At 34.2% G+C, this 15,011-nt stretch overlaps 1 protein-coding gene across 10 annotated transcripts in view; it reads left to right on the top strand.

Moving 5' to 3' along the window:
- The window catches only part of LOC116295593 (alpha-1A adrenergic receptor), an 82,197-nt gene that overhangs the window by 35,701 nt on the left and 31,485 nt on the right, over nt 1-15,011 (top strand). The window contains exon 1 of one of the 10 annotated variants that reach the window (XM_089036779.1): nt 3,813-3,930. The exons of 8 other annotated variants lie outside the window; for them this stretch is intronic. The gene's annotated coding sequence lies outside the window, so the exon portion shown is untranslated. Of the gene's footprint in view, nt 1-3,812; nt 3,931-11,348; nt 11,398-15,011 lie in introns of those variants that run through there. One more of the 10 variants, XM_089036778.1, reaches the window with a different exon arrangement.

Raw genomic sequence — 15,011 nt, 5'->3', positions numbered from 1 at the left:
TCTATAAAGGCGAACAACAAACATCTTGCGTTTGATAACCAACCTAGTCTTAGTACTCTTCGTTGAAAATCGAGGAAAATTTCTATGGGTAAAAACTGAAGTGGTTTTTTTTTCCATAAGAATTCTATTACCGCAAAGAAGGCATGGACTTGTTAATCTTTCTTGTAGTGCTGTTGGATTGACACATTTGCGATTTGACAATAACGGAAGTTAAGAAAGGATGCTCCATATTCAGACCTCACCACTCCAACAACCATTCTATAAATGTTTCTTACATTATTCTAAATTTTGTTTAAAAAAGTATATTCATATGTTTAACACTGACTTCTGAGGTGTAACGGAAATTCCTTGTTATCGCGTGCCACAATATCATGCAACTATTAATCTGTTCTAGATACTAGCAATTTTATTTTACTTACTTTTACTGTATGTGAGTTTTTTTTAAGATCTGACAAGCATTGTTCTGTTCTGTGGTTAGTAGGCTTAAGCCCCTTTTGAAGAAAACAAAAACGGGATTTTTTCTTAGTGGATTGGTCTTTTAAACGCAGCTTTTCGAAAACATATGTGGACAGGAAAAAAACGATTCGAAAACGCTACGTGTAGACGAGAATTTTGAAAAGGAAATAAAAACATTTTCCATTTTCAAAAGTATGGGAATACGTGAGGACGGTCTAATACTCCCCGATAGCGTGAACTTGGGTACATTCATTAATCGTACTTCATGTTTACAAGAGGATCATCTATAGGCAGCAGATCTATGCTCAGAAACACACCTACTGACTTAACCTACTGTCCTTATAATTCAGTAGTCCAAAACATAGGGTTTTGCGGCTATTGTTTTTATTTTTATTTTTTTAGCGTTTTCTGTTCTCTTGTGTATACGAACGTGAAATAATATGTTTGCTTCCAAGAGATTATCATATCCTTTTAGAGAAATACGCCCTTTAAGACCCCTAAATGCGCATTATCTACAGTTATATCAACGATAAGCAATGAATACTTACAACATAACACTAATGAGGTTATATTTGAACAATGTACCGACCATTTGCAGTATTGTAAATACTGCCATCTATTACATGTTATATACATGAAATGTACGAAGTTGGTGATTCTAGTCTTAGCTAATGGCTTGATAAGAATCATTCGACCTTCTTATTAATAAATAATACCATTTTTCACCGGGAGTACAACTGATCAATTCATGATCGACCACGAGTTGAAAATTTTTTTCGGAACTGAAGTCACGCGACCAAAACTAGAAACGAAACTTTATCTGGGTTAAGCAAAAAAGAAAAAAAAAACAGTACAGGTTTGTTTGTTGGTAATTTTTTTTTTTTTTTTTTTTAATTCGAGTTCGAATTCTTTGGATAAAGTGTAAAAGACACTTTACTTGCGTCACTAGTAGGCTTGTAAGTGTACATTTTATAAAGGAAAACAAATAATGTTACATAACAATATAAATAATGATGATAATGATTCTCAGAACAAAGACCCATTTCAAAATTTATCCTTGATGCAAAGCTAAAAGGTAAATTTTAAATAAGCCACTATTTCCATCGAAAAAGTGTGAATAACTAGTGTGATGTCTTTACGTGATAATTTCTCTGCGAAGGATAGAATTATAATGTTTGTTATCCTTTCGGGAGCTCTCTGTTTAATATTATTTCTCTGCCGCATTTTTATTTTTACTTTTAAAGATAACATATATGGCATTCTTTCGCTTTATCTGAGATAATAGATACAATAATGTCCGGAATCTCGTTTTATTCTTAATATTTTTTCTCGGTTTAAAACTAATCTCTAATTGATAAGATGGATATCTACAAAGAATTAATGTTAGAAAATGCGCTCCCTAATACAGAAATATTATATTGAAAAAATATTTAATGTGAAAATAAAGAAACAAACAAAAGTAGAATAAGAAAGAGAGAGAAAGAAAATGATCCTACGCGAGAATTCATTCATGTGTCCTATTTACCAATTTCCTCTTTTACTTCAACGAAGTAATAACGTCTGAAATATTAGTACAATTGCATTTTTTTAAACTTTTCTTCTAGATCTTATTCACTAGTTGTATTCAACACAACAACGCAGTCCCAACTAATTACCGCTATATATCTAGTCATTGCCAGGTGATTTATCAAAACGAAATTTTTCAAGTATTTTCTATTATCTCTTGTAAAAACGAAATCATATTACACCACCAATTAGAAAAATCTCACTAGTTGTTATTCAACGCAACAACGCAGTCCCAGCTAATTAGCGCTAGTTATTGGGCCAGATGATTTGGAATCTAGGCGCGCAATGCATTGTATGTCAAAACGAAAATATTTTTCGTTATCTCTTGTAAAAACGAAAGCATATTCCACTAACAATTAGAAAAAATGCTATTTCTAAAAGATATTTGATCTTTTTGTTTACTTTCGATGAGTAAAAGCTTTCATTTATCGAGCCGAAAACCTGGAACTTGGAATAATTAAGCTACGAACCAAGAGTTCGCTGATTGGCTAATTCGTTCTGGCTGATCGAGAAAAGCGAAATCACCTGGTGTCTATATATCATATCAATCTTGTTGATCAAAAAATGTACTAGGGAAGATTATACACATGTATATGTTTTAATCTTGGTATTACGATTGATAAAATCGAAAACTTTAAGCTGAGAAACTGTATCCGATACATCCAACCATTTAGCCAGGTCATTCGCTGGCATACCTTAATGCTTCCGTGTCACTTGGTAATCGCTTTACATGCATACGTTAGTAAAGTTAAAAGTACAGTAAAGGGTGTTTGTCCGAAGATGTCTTATCATTCTACTCTCATTCTTGGTTAAGTTGGTGGGCACCGGTGAATGCCCCCTCGACGGCATTCAGTATCCAGGATTTAACTTTCAGACGTGTTAGTTACCGCGGTACACCGGATAACCCCATCCCTCCCCTGCCTAAATCTAAATCTAAATCACTTATTCCGACGAAGGGCTAACGTCCGAAACGTCAGTTTCACAAAGCTTTTTACGGTGATTCAATCTATCCACAAGTTCCTGCTGTTTTAAATCTAAATCGGATCCCGTATTATGCCGATGGCAATGGATCGTTTTGACCTTATCCAAAATGACGAGAAATTGCTTTGGTTTCCTTGGGTATCTACAAACACGTCCCAAGTTATTAGGTATAGATCCAAACGGGTAAGCTAGTATATAAACTAGTTTGAAAAATATAGAATATGATCTTTAGAAATTTTTTTAAGATCTTTCCAAAGTCTCATTACGACCTATGAGTCCGTGGTTACATCAGCTAAGGCGACGTTAATGCTGGAACTAACTCCGTTAATCTCTGTTGGTGATCCGAAAAGAAAACCAAAAGACTTTTCCTTAGTACCAGGAATACCCCGCCTTCATGCAAGCAGGGTCTAATAGCCCTATGCAGAAATGAGTTAGAGTTTGGCACTTACTTGTCCCACGGGGTCTGAGCAACCGTTTCTGGGTAGACAATCAATAGCTCCAGTAACATATAAACAGAAAACATAACAATATAGAAATACATTACTGAGAAAACAAGTTGGGAAACACTCAGATTTTATCAGTAAACTGTCCCCAGGCAGCGTCTCAAACCAGGAAAGCACAGGTCGCTTAGAGTGATAATACCGATGGAATGTTAAGCAACAAGGAAGCAAGTAAAAAGATTACCAATATTGAGGGTTAGAATCCAAAGAATTATTTGGAAATAAAAGATAAGAAACCTTTTATGTGCATACGGTGGGATTTCAACCCACGTCCACGGATAGAATTAACTGAATTCCTGAAATAATTCAATAATTCCCAAAAATAGCTACTATATATATATCACTGTGCCATACTCTCGAGACATCCACAGAAGCTGAGTTGTCGCATGGACGGACTTCGGACCTGAAGGCAATCCAGGCTTTTTAAGTAAGTAAAATGCACAAATGACGCAGGATAATGTCCTAGCTCGAAGGCATCAGGGAAGAGACTTAGAAGCAATAGTGTATATAGTGTATATAGTGCATGTATATATATTATTTTCACGGTTATCGGACTTATCGCCGTGCTTATGTTGTCGAACCGTGCATGGACGAGTGCGAAGTTGGACATATATTCAAGATACTGAGTCAAGCCCTAGGCCTCTTGAGCGGGCTTAGGTTAGTATACCTGGATGGATAACCTAAACTTTATAGATAATATAGCTTTTGCTCCTTTCTTTTTCGATTTGATGTATTTATGCGCAATATTCGCCACAGGTTAACCGATTTCTGTCCACACATGATAAATGCTTTGCCCAGACTCTGAGCGGCATGCAGATTACCGCTGACCTAGTCCCCACCTCGTTTTTGCAAAGAGTAATAGAGTTGTTGTCCAATCAACCTCTGCCCTTCGATCTTTGACTATCTGATTAATGCAGTTTTGAATTATGCGTCAAGGATGGATCTATAGGGGGGGGGGGGGGGGGAGGTGAATTGGGGACTAGACACAATCATTTGTAGTTGAAACCTATAATGATAAAGAATATAAGGTAAAAGACCTAAAAACAACTCGATAGACCTAATCGGCTAACGTGTTGCTATGTACGTTACCACCCAACTCAAACCTTCTGGGAATAGAAGCGTTTGTCTCTAGCTACGAATTCAAGTGTGAAACCAAAATATAACGAAAAATGAAACTTACTCCCATGTGGTTTGACTTGGGTGGAAACGTTTATAGCAATACGTTAGCCGATTAGGTCTATATGATTAACTTTCTAGTTAATGCCCCTCCCCCGGAAATCGTTCTGGATCCACCGTGTGAAACGGTAACCTGTCTAAGCGAACTCTAGAATGTGCTAGACACTATAAGAGCCCATTTACTAAATTGACTTAGACCTATATTAATATAAAAAGATCATGCTTAACGTATGTTTACACCTAGTGTTCCGTCCGTGTCTATTATTTCCGTCGTTCGCTCCACGTGTAACTCTCAACTAAAGTACAGAAAAAGGCCAGACTTCCTATTGCTCTCAAATCTGTCCAGTAGATTGAAGTTTGACCATGTGCTTCGAAGTCTGAGTGGCTATTCTTGATGTCTTGCTAATCGAGTTATACTGTTCAATTAAAAACCAATAGACTGATATTTCCTTTCTTTTTTGGGAAGCACGGTGGCGTGCGCTGCTAAAGCTCCCCCTCTCACTAATTTATGCGACACGGGTTCGAGTCCTGCCGGTCTTCGTCTTGGTCTTGTCATATGTGAGAAGTTAAGAGTTGTTTGTTGGTTCTCTCCTGTACATTAAAAGTTTTTCCTCTGGTGTCTCCAGTTTTTCCTCCCTTCACGAAAATCAACACTACATTTTAATTCGATTTATCGATATCGACTGCCTTTAACAGCATAGGTTTCTATCAATAGACGTCACTTCCGGTAATAGCTCTTTTTTGATGGCTTGTAGAATCCTGGAGGTTGTTTTGATCTCTTGTTTTCTGGTTTGATGTCGTGAAAATAGTCAAATACAATAGTTTGAGGACTTATTTTGATATGTTTTGACTTAGCATCCGCTAGTTGCCCCCCAGTCAACCGCTTGTTTGCTCCCCAGTCAACTCCAAAAAGTCACCTGATTGATAGTAAGCAATTGAGTCGTCCACCCGTACCGTATAATGGTACGTACGGTCAATAGTGTATGCTGTTTGCATGATTCCTTTATCTCGGAACACATTGATAACTGAATAATCAAAAACTTGAATTTTGTATAAGTAGTAAACGGCCGGTGAAATATAGTCAAGTACGGTAAAGAATCATATAGATAAATTAAAATGGGGAACCTTTTTAGTAAATGGTAAAACATATTCAAGTACGGTAGAGTATTGTGTATGAAATACTCTTTGATAATAGCCAGCAGATAGAACATCAAATATCGCCAACTTTCAAGAGTTTTAAGTGTGCTCCGCGTGCCGTGTAAGTTTTTCAGGAGATATTCTGACATTTGTTTCTGAAATTCAATAAGTTAGACTTTATCACATAAGTACTAGCTTATCAAGATTGAAAATAAAGTGTCCAAATCAATGATTGTTCTTTTCCGGTAATTTAAAATCATTTTATATAAATCAGTGTTTCCTAAAGAAATTGTTGGAGTAGTTTTTATAGCATCAAATGTGCCATCATATAGCCTTATAGCAACGCCCAGCGATCTCTAACTTAGGTTTGTTTAAAATAAAATAATTTGTTTACCTTAAAAGTCGCAGATGGTTTTAATTTCTAATTCAGTTTATATGTTTTTTCGCACGAAATCAGGGACTAAAATTATTCATACATAACGTCTTTGTTCTTGGGCCGCCGCGGCGTTTGGTCGTGACGCGTACACATACTGTATGCCGCGATATAGCCCCCTTTCAGCACGTCGGAAAGAAGCTCAATTTGGAGGACAGAACGATAGGTTTCCAATTCACATGGCATTGAAATTCTTTTGTTTTGTCCTCCAAATTGAGCTGCTTTGACGTCACATGGAAGTTGTCTTTTCTCTAGAGATTGAAGTTCCTTTGTGGTTTTTTATCAAATTGAGCTGCTTTGACGTCACATCGGGTCTGTTGCCACGACCGACAGTAGTTTTTGTATAAATGAATCAAAATAATACGGTACAATTTTAAACTTACTGAACCCATATTGTATTTCACCGTCACCGCAACTTTGAGTTGTGACTGGATCGTCGCGGCTATTGTTCAAACCAACATGGCTGCCGTGTGATAGAAAGCCATTTTCAATGTTACGGCATGTCGTACCACGTACATTTCGTATTCAATATATTACTCTATTTGACTTATAGACCACATATACGAGCGAATCTGTGAATATTTGTATATACATATTTTCATAAGTTTTTCCTTTTTATTTTTTGTAAGGGCATCGAGACTCAGTTGTAATAACTGTCTTCTTCTTCTCCTTCTTCTGATTCTTCTTGTTCTTCTTCTTCTTCTTCTCCTCCTCCTTCTTCTTCTTCTTCTTCTTCTTCTTCTTCTTCTTCTTCTTCTTCTTCTTCTGATTCTTCTTCTCCTTCTTCTGATTCTTCTTCTTCTCCTTCTTCTTCTTCTTCTTCTTCTTCTTATATTCTCCTCCTCCTTCTTCTTCTTCTTCTTCTCTCCTCCTTCTTCTTCTTCTTCTTCTTCTCCTTCTTCTTCTTTATTCGTCTTCTTCTTCTTCTTCTCGTTATTATTATTATTATTATTATTTATTATTATTATTATTATTATTATCGTTATTGTTATTTATTTTTTATTTTTTTATTATTTTTATTATTAGTTTTAATTTCTTTTATTATTAATTTCTATGAATAGTGTCAAGACGTAGTAAAGGAAATGGGTAATTCCCTGAGCTGTGTTATTAATGTTATAGGTATAATAATTATTTATCACTGACGAATGTTTTCGAGTTCTAGACAATGCGCTAAGGTTTTTCTTGAAAATAAGACCTTCCTGATCCGATTACCAACATTTCTATTTTCATGTCGAAAACAGGATTCCTGAAAAATTTATTTAATGTTACGGCATGTCGTACCACGAACATTTCGTATTCAATATATTACTCTATTTGACTTATAGACCACATTTACGAGCGAATCTGTGAATATTTGTATATACATATTTTTATAAGTTTTTCCTTTTTATTTTTTGTAAGGGCATCGAGACCCAGTTGTATTAAATAACTGTCTTCTTCTTCTACTTATTATTTTTATCTGTTATTATAATTATATTGTTATTGTTATTATTGGTTATTATTATTATAAATTATTATATGTTATTATTATTGTTATTATTATTGTTATTATTGTTATTATTGTTATTATGTTCATTATTGTTATTGTTATTGATTCTATTATTATATTATTATATTATTATTGTTATTCTTATTATTGTTCTTATTATCTGTTCTTATTTTATTGTTATTATTGTTATTGTTCTTATTCTTTTATTCTTATTTTTAGTTGTGTTGGTTACTTATTCTTATCTTATTCTTCTTGTTCTTATTGTTATTTGTTCTGTTATTATTCTTGTTATTATTCTTCTTGTTATCTACTTCTTGTGAGTTGTTCTTGTTCTTGTTCTTGTTTCTTGTTCTTGTTCTTCGTTCTTGTTCTTGTTCTTGTTCTTGTTCTTGTTCTTATTCTTGTTCTTGTTCTTCTTTGTTTCTTGTTCTGTGCTTTCTTGTTCGTGTTCTTCTTGTTCTTCTTCTTATCTTGTTCTTTATGTTCTTGTTCTTGTTCTTCTTACTTCTCCATTCTTCTTCTTGTTCTTCTTCTTCTTGTTTCTTCTTGTTCTTGTTCTGGTGTTCTTCTTCTTGTTCTTCTTGTTCTTGTTACTTCTTCTTCTTGTTCTTCTTCTTCTTCTTATTCGTGTTCTTCTTGTTCTTCTTGTTCTTCTTGTTCTTCTTGTTCTTCTTGTTCTTCTTGTTCTTCTTGTTATTATTATTATTATTTTTTTATTATCGTTATTGTTTTTTTAATTTTTTTATTAGTTTTATAATTAGTTTTAATTTCTATTTTTATTAATTTCTATGAATAGTGTCAAGACGTAGTGAAGGAAATGTTTTAAAGGAAATTATTAATGTTATAGGTATAATAATTATTTATCACTGAATGTTTTCGAGTTCTAGACAATGCGCTAAGGTTTTTCTTGAATATAAGACCTTCCTGATCCGATTACCAACATTTCTATTTTCATGTCGAAAACAGGATTCCTGAAAAATTTATTTTCGAGCCATAGATATGGACTAGCAATGACTTGTAAGCTAAATAATTGAGAACAAATGAATAAACAAATAAATGAATAGATAAATGGAAATTAAAGGAAAGATTGCAGAATAAATAGATAAATGATCATTGAATGAATAACATAGATAATGCCCTCAAATCGGATAATATATTTAATGTACATATATTTAATGTACATATCATACATACATCCATAGATATACTATATTATATTTATCTTGGGTGCACTTCTCGCTCTGTTTTGCTTCCCTCGCCGACTTATTATTTCATTTGAGGTTATATACCATATATATTTTTCCCATTTATCTTTTAGTATCCTTTTATCGTAGTTATATTAGTTATATTTACTTCGTCTGTATTTTAGGTGAAAGTTATTAAATAAATAAATATTAGTAACTATATTCTGTACTGTTAAAAAGTAATGTTAGACTCTCGAAAGATATTTCCATTATTAGGGAAAGAGAAAATAATTGATATCCTAAAAGCATGATTGAGATTGATGTTCGCTTCCAGATCGTTGTTCGTGCTCTATAGCCAGCTAGAAGCGATGATATTCAATAATCAGTTTAACCTCCCTTTCATATGCATAAGATTAATATTGGATGTTGGTCTGGCCTATGGATTTATATATTTCCTTCCAATGTAAGTTCATTTACATGTGTATATAGTAGTAATAAAAGACTCAAAGCGTGAAAAATGAACAATTAATCATTCACTTTTTTCCCCTGGCGTTTTCTTTACAATATCGGCAAATGTACTAACATTGAACTTTTGAGTGATCTATGATTTGATTTTATTACTGATGACTTGCTGGCTACTAGAGTCGATTCATTTTGTTTGATGTGATGTGTTGTGCTTTTATTATCAAGTTACGGATTTAATTTTTTTGTTTTTGTCTCTATCCCACTTTTCTCTGTTTGTATTTCTTATCAATTTTACTCTTTCAATCATTAATTTATTAATTTGTTCTTTCACTCTTTCATTCTTTCATTCCGGCATCCATTTGTTTATTAATTTATTTGTTTACTGACTCTCATACACACTTTGTCTCTTTGTCTCTCTCTCTCTGTCTCTCTCTCTCTGTCTTTGTGTTTTGTCGCAATTTCTATATCTCTGTATGTGGTTTGGCTATTCATTCGGTCAATTATTTTTTCGTTCATTATATTCGTTCTTTTATACGTTCATTGTGTTTTCGTTTATTCGATCACTCTTTTATCATTCTTTCCATTCATTTATTTCATTTATTCGATTCATTTTTGCACTCATTTTTCCATAATTTTTAATTTATTTCTCCATTCCGTTTTCCACTCATTTTTCCATCCATTTTTCCATTTATTTTTCCATTTATTTTTCCATCCATTTTTCCATTTATATTTTGATTCCTGTTTCCATTTATGTTTCCATTTACTTTTCCATTTATCTTTCTATTCATTTTTCGATCCGTTTTTCCATTTATCTTTCTATTCATTTTTCGATCCATTTTTCCATTTATATTTATATTCATTTTTCCATCCATATTTCCATTCATTTTTCCATTCATGTTTTAATTCATTTTTCCATCCATTTTTCCATTTATTTTTCACTCATTTTTGCATTAGTTCATTCATTCTCTCGTTCATTTATGTTCTTACGATAACATGTCATATTTCATGTGTAACGTGACTGTTTATTGACTTTGTTGTCTTACATTCCATCCCCTACAGCCTCTATCCATTACGATATTCATATTTCATTCTTTTGCCAGTATGTGTTTCATATTCAAGACTATCTAAACCCTTTAGTTCATCAATTAAAAAAGTTTTCAACTTTGATTTTTTACGCGAAACAAATGAATGCAATATCTGTACGTCAGTGGCTCTCTTTCTAAGTTCGTATTTACCCCTAAAAAACTTCATCTCATTGAGCATAGCTGCACCTTGCGTTTCCATTTTATTTTCGGATCACGTAATGTAAAAAGCCAACTTTCATAACAATTATCCATTGTCAGTTTGTAATGCTTTGTTAATGACTAGATGGCGTGTTTTAGCTCTTTTTTCCGTGACATTTTTGGTCATTAGTCTTGCGCACGCTTAGTTTGACAATGAAAAAATAGCTACGGCCTATTATATCTGTACATTCAAAATATTCTTTTTGAATATGGTTTTGATTTAAACACCATATTTGAGGAACCATGTCGAATGTCTTAAAAAAAGGACTCAAGGAAGCACAGCGCAGGTGCAAAAAGGGGCAAGTGCATTTACATAAGTCATTTCCTTTAATTTGGCACAAAGTGCAATGGTTGTCATCTTTAAACCAGGGCCTCATATGACATACTAATTTCGCTTCCGTAAACTGTACGTTTGAATGGATCATGAAAGCGTACCCTAGTTCTAATCTCCCATTAACCTCGTGGCGTGATATTTTTCTACTTAGTTGGATGCACAGCGGACATAGAAAAGGTTTTCTCTTAATGTCATAATATACTGGTCTCTCATAGTCACATCAGCAAGTTTACTCAGCTTTCCAAACCACTTAAAGTCAAATCGATCAAATACCTCAGCGTCATCCTGGTGTTCTTAGTAACAATATATTAAGAAGTCCTGATTTGGCAATAGCAATCCTAGGCTTTGCGTATGACCAGAACAGACTAAATAACGAAGGCCTTGCCAGCGACGGTGAGTTTAACTGAGTAAGGTGGAGCAATGCTTTATTATTTCTATTGATTTTTATTATTATCTTTCGATCTAGATATGGCAAAGGCTATGAGGGTCATTTGTGGAGTATTTATTTATCGACAGATTAAAGCGATCCACAGGTTTTTTTGACGTTTCACATCAGCTAAGCCAAACTGACTAACTATTAATAGCAATCATTTCGTGATTACTAAACATATTGTCGAGATATTGCAGATCAAGCTGAATAAGTTATTCCACAGATCTGTAGATATTTGTTTAGATTAAGATTGTAAAATCACCTTTTCAGCTGAGCTTATTTTCATAACAATACGATATTTGACGGAAGTCTTGAAATATTTGTTTACTTAGCAGCTTTCCTTGTTTTATTTTTCAACGTCCCAAAAAATGGCTAGATACAGCTTCTTTGTCCTTTATTTTTATTTTCTATTTTTAAAAAAGCTTATTCATTGTACTAGCTGTGGCAATAGTAAATAATCATTATTAGATGAGCAGCTGATGGCATAGATGTTAGTATACCAAACAAAAAACAACGTATTTGCTATGCTGCTTTTTTGTCCATTATAATTACTTTTTAATTTCAGGAACACTCATTCATTGTACTTGCTGTTGTATTAGTAAACATTTTGTTAAATAATATAGCTGATGGCATAGACGTTGATATTTATATCAAGAACGATGTGTTTGCTATTGCAGCTTTTTTGTCCATTATTATTACTTTCTATTTTTAGGAATATTCATTCATAGTACTTGCTATTGTAATATATAGTAAAATTATTATCAAATAACTTATAGCTGATGTCATAGATGTTGATATTTATACCAAGAACGATGTGTTTACTATTGCAGCTTTTTTGTCCATTATTATTATTTTCTATTTTTAGAAAAACTCATTGCTGTACTGTTTTCGAAGTAATTTACTTTTGATGAGCTTACAGCATGGACGTTAATATACAAATATCCGTGTTAATTATTAGAGCGTAGGCTATTTGTATTAAAAGGCTGCACCACCAATAATGGCATCCACTTAGCGTAGTAGCCTGTTTAACCCAAGGGTATATAGGAATATGTGAATTGAATAACTGAAAATGTTTAAAATAGTAAAAGGTTTATAAATGATGATGCGGTGCCTACAGTGATGGAAAGTGCTAGCCAAAATAAATATCAACCTTGAACCCACCTCTGAGCTGATCTGAGATCTGATCTAAGGGAATGACTAACTCGCAGATTAAACCCACCTCTGAGCTGATCTAAGATCTGATCTAAGGGAATGACTAACTCGCAGATTAAACCCACCGCTGAGCTGATCTAAGTCAGGGAATGACTAATTCATAGATTGAACCCACCTCTGAGCTGGTCTAAGTCAAGGCATGACTAACTCATAGATTTAACCCACCTCTGAGCTGGTCTAAGTCAAGGCATGACTAACTCAAGGCATGACTAACTCATAGATTTAACCCACCTCTGAGGTGATCTGAGTCAAGGAATGACTAACTCATAGATTGAACCCATCTCTGGGGTGATCTAAGAAGGTGATCTATACACATGTGATGCAGAGTGAAGTGAGGAATCGATCGAACCCGGAGAACCCAAAAGTGAGATGCGAATACACCACCGTACACCATCATTGACTATTCACAAAGACGTTTCCTTTTTTGACGCAGTTCTTAAATTTAAAAAAAATCGACTCTTATGCTTTATCAGCATAGTGTGCTTTAGGGTACCAGTTTATATCATTATGCAATTCGAGGGTACATGTGACGTCATGTTGATGAATTTCTGGACGAAATCAAAATCCCTGTCTCAGTAACGTCACCAAGTTTAATCCTACAATCCTATGCAAGCAAAGGTCGTTACCAGACTTCCTTTGAAGCCGGCTCCGTGGTCGGCCAAGCCATGCTGACGTCAGCAGCGATTAGACATTGCATTCGATTTTATCAAAGTTAATTACCTCTTATAGATTTTGAAGGTTTGGATTTGTTAATTGGCTTCGTATTAAATTTAGGAATGGTTTCCGTTATTCCCAAAAGAGTCAAAATACAAAGACGTGGCAGCCATGTTGGTCGGTGGTATTCACAAATGAGGTTATTCATATACCGGAAAAACATGCAGACAAAGTTGAGGAAAGTTTTATATCGTTGTGAGCTTTTGGGCTTATTCAATTCACATGGCTCATAGTGCAGTTCAGGCTTGGTATCAGCGTAAAAACGTTTTTGAAATAGCTGCGGTATACCTCGTAATTTGGGGAATACGTGAGATACTTGTTTCAAACTAATAAAAGTTCGAACAGCAGGGAGAGACAAAATGGTCGATTTTTCAACTGAAAATATGATATCCCAACTCAGTTGAGTTTGTGAATTCCAGTTTTAGACACCAGCTGTTGTCAATAAGAGAACACCAAGACAAGGCAAAAAAGATATCTATGACAATTAACAAACTTCCGATGGTTTTGTGATGCATGTCTTCTTGTTTACCACGATATCACTTCAATATTTGTTGAAAATGTTATGTACTCACAAGGTATAGCCGAATGGGTACGTACGTACTAATTTTGAGCAATTGTTTAAGTCATATCTTTGTAAATAAGAGGACAAAGCATGTGGCTTTTCATGGATATTACTACCTTATCTCAGCCCGGGAATATAATTGAACAAGAAAGGTTCTCAAGAAAGGTTGATTGGTTACTAGTTTCGGTGACGTATGTAAAACCATATAATATGACATTGATAGAGACCCAACGTCACCTGGTTAACTTAACACGTATGTGAATGAATGCTCACTCTTTAGATGTTAAAACAATGAAGTCAATATACAAGTTATTCGCATTCGTATTTCGATACATATCGCTGGTTTTGAAGACCCCAGACTCATTTGTACAAGATTAGCTGATTAGAAAAGGCCTTTTTTTTTTCAAGATTCAACTACTCATGCCCGTGCCAGTGCATGCATAAACGTAGTCAAATATTAATATCTGACTATCATATGGATATATGCACTTGACATAGTATGATAGCTTAGAGGGATAGCATTGGGGTCGCGGTAAAAAGCTGAAACGGAAACAGCTGAAAGAGCTGAAATAGCTGAAATAGCTGAAAAGTGCAGAAAAGCGCAGAACTTCTTATTATCATAGATAATAATCAGTAGACAAATATTATGAAAGATGATATAATATAAATAATGTCAAACTAAACAAAAATGAAAAATATGTTAACTGCAGAGATACCAGCCAATGGACCGACCAGCAAGGTCAATGTCACGCATTCTCTTTACCGAAAAATAAAATTTCTACATAGTATTAGAATATAAATAAAATTAAATAAAGTCCATGCACAGAGATTTCTTGTTAAGCCTTCTATCGTGCTGTTCAGATTTTGATCCTGGCTAGAATTAAGAGCTTCATTGCTGGACCGCTCGGTGAATGGTCAGCTTTGAAAATATTTCTTTGATACTGAACAGCACTAAGAAGTCCAACTTTATATTGTGACGTTGATCAAGTTACTTTTTCTGGAAGACCAAGCACCTTTTCTTAGCAACGGGCTGCTCATTGGTCAACATAACGTCGCTCGCCTACTGCGAAGACAGTTGTCAAGAGCTTC

Source organism: Actinia tenebrosa, unplaced genomic scaffold (assembly GCF_029948245.1).
Source record: "Actinia tenebrosa isolate PJP-AT-01 unplaced genomic scaffold, QUT_ActTen_1.0 PGA_scaffold4__44_contigs__length_22323623, whole genome shotgun sequence".
Classification (NCBI taxonomy): domain Eukaryota; kingdom Metazoa; phylum Cnidaria; class Anthozoa; order Actiniaria; family Actiniidae; genus Actinia; species Actinia tenebrosa.
Note: the sequence above shows the minus strand (reverse complement) of the source record. Positions and strands in the feature narration are given on the sequence as shown.